Source organism: Gouania willdenowi, chromosome 3 (assembly GCF_900634775.1).
Source record: "Gouania willdenowi chromosome 3, fGouWil2.1, whole genome shotgun sequence".
Taxonomy (NCBI): Eukaryota; Metazoa; Chordata; class Actinopteri; order Blenniiformes; family Gobiesocidae; genus Gouania; species Gouania willdenowi.
In genome coordinates this window covers 13,517,172-13,520,182 of record NC_041046.1, presented here as the reverse complement: position 1 = coordinate 13,520,182, position 3,011 = coordinate 13,517,172, and positions in this window count along the sequence as shown.

Here is a 3,011-nt window from a genome sequence, read left to right as displayed (position 1 = left end):
TGAGAGTTAATACTGTGGTGTTTGCATTCTGATAACAGATTGTTTAACTTTTAACTAGAGAAATATAAAGAGTTCTATTTACTTGGTAGCCATCTTGAACGTACTAGAAGATGTTGCTTGATTCATAATCAAACTTTATTAAAATTATTTCTGTCTATGTGTAAACAGTCCTTCAAAAATGTTGCGGAGGATGACAACATCAGTCAGAGACAGACACTTAAATTTTCCATAATATTTAAAATATTAATATACATGAATATTCAGTTAATCATTTTCTGTCATTTGAAAACATCTAGTATGGATTATATAATTTTTTTCCAGTATTTTTATTTTACTTATATATAATTACAACATAACATACATTCAGTCAGTAGAACTGGATGAGTTGCGGTAATGAGAATTTAAGCAGAAAATGCAAGAAAATACAAAAATAATTCGGTCTTATTTTGATTTTGTGCAAGATGGAGAAAATTGCTGTCTTTACTATAATAATTAGATATTTAACTAAATTTCACGTTTTATATTTACAATCATTACGGATATGGTATTTTAATGGTTTAATGAGAATGACCCAACTGCGTTTTTGTGTCTGAACCACTGTTAAAATGTTTTTTTTCCCTTCATACTAATGACACATGAATGTTTGTTTGAGTGGAAAGTGCAATTTAATTAACTTCTTACATCCCTGCATTTAAAAATGATGAGCATATCAGTCATCACATCATCATCTGTCATCAACACTGTGAGCACCCTTCAGTGCATCTTTATGGTTCTTTTTGTTTTTATGTTTCTTAGATTCATTAAGCCACTGGTTTTGTACTTTTCTATCATTTTTCTTTTTTCTGTAATCCAGGAATATTTACAAAAAATGTTTTCCAAGTTACATTAGTCCGAGTAGTTAAGAAAAAATTCATTTAGAGCTATTTAAACTTGGTCATCTTAAAACACTGGAGTCCAAATCAATTGAAAGGCTAAAGTTAGGCAGACAAGTGGCACTGAATGAGCACATTGTGACTCGTAGTGTGTGAAGCGTAACAGACCCTGCAGTGTCTTCCAACAATGGCCTGTTGCTGGAATTTTTCTGCAGCTGCGGAAGCAGACGCAGCCAAAGATCCTTTTCAGAGACGCTGTGCGAGGTATGGTCTTAGTAACCGTCTGGAAATGTACGGCTTGAAACCACAGCTCTTTGCCAAACAGTAATAACGTAACACCACCAGGTTTGGAGAGCAGTGGCAGAATGTTCCCGGTTCTAACCAGAACTGGAAGGAAGGAGATTTTATATGGTGCAACAGCGGTTAATACTTTGGCTTCAGTAATGTAAAGGTTACAGTTTGTGGTCAGTGCCAGGCTTTTTGTATAACTGAACAAAAGTCTGCTGGACTATGCTTTTTTCGTCATTAAAACAGATGGAATATATATATATATATATATATAGACCTGAATCAACCTATAGTGCATATCGGTCATGAATGTGTCATAAACATTCCTATTATAAACTACCTTTTGGCTAATGTTGCCTGGACCCAGACTTAGTCTGTTTTGACCCTCCTTTGTAGAGGTCATCGTAACTGGAATTACTACATTTACAGTCAAACTGAACACGTTTTTGTTGAAGTGAGCTGGTGAGAACAAGAGAAGCTGTTGATTCTTTTCTGATCCCAAAAAATAATAACTACACTGTCACTCAAATTGAAAGTTTAGCTATTTATCACCTCAGTATAATGTAAAGCTGCAGTAAACAAATTGTTAATCATTTTTATGCTTCATGATCTTTTCCAATAACTAACAGGTTTATGTGACACAAAAGTCCTGTTGGGGTCTTTTAATTTCACTAAACAATTAAACATACAGTAATTGACAACAAAATCTTATAAGTATTATAAGCTGCAATTGCTTAAACTAAACAACACAGCTTTACTAATCAGGGAATTTAAAACTAAACTTCCCCCCAAGTTTATCAGAATTTTTATTTATTTTTTTTAACCTGAGCCACAGTTGCCGTGTAAACAAAAACAGTGTATGAAAGGAGTTTCGGACAAAACTAACAAAACACATTTTCAAGACAAACCATTTTTATCAATTCATCACTTGAAATAACTCAGGTGCATTTATCATGTTTGACTTGAAGTTAAAAGTGCTGAGATGAAGTGCCATGACTTGATAGTAACTCTGTGTCTCTCTCCTCTTTCCTCCCTTAGGAAATGACCTAGAGGCCTTACACATACATTTGTGCTTTTGTCGCTCTAATCTGCATCTGCAGAGTGCAGCGAGGTCTAGAAGCACACTTGTTAGTGCAGTGAGCATTATCTACCTCAGCCAGCAGAGCGGGGAGAGGCCAGGAGGCTTCACTGCCTGCTCTGTGAAGAGGATCTGAGACGGACTGGATCTGTCGGCCCCTCATCCCACTGCTCCCCTGCAAGCCAATGCGGAAGAAGAAAACCAAGTCTCTGACTTCAGCATTTACCTGCTTGTTTCTGTGTCATCGTTCATTTGTGCTGTTGAACAGTGTCAGTTTTCTTAGATTCATTTTTGCTTTCAGCTTTTAAAAAGTTTTTCTACTTTTACTAGCCTGGTAAAGGTTTATAGATTTACCTACATGTAGATATACAGAACTTTGTACACTGTAGAGCGAGGATTCTTTTTTTGGAGGAAGGTAATGCAATTTTAGCAAGACTGTAGTAACATCCCAACACTATTATGAACTTAGTGTTTCAAACTGAACAGAGAATCAAGGGGCTCTTGTCTCTGTGTAAGATGGGTCTGGTATAACTGCAGCAGGGCTGCATGTTAGCATTGTTCTCTGTCTACAGTTTTTGATATCTTTTGTGGCTCACACACTTCTTACAGCCTCTCTAAAGGCACAGTGACAAGAACCTCTGGCAGGTGGAATCCTTAAGGTGTCTTTCTCCTTAACTTAAGACCTTCAACACAGTTTCATTTGGAATTGCTAGATTTTTTAAAGACTAAAATATTACAGTCAAACAGGAGCTTCCGGTGCTGGTGCACCACCT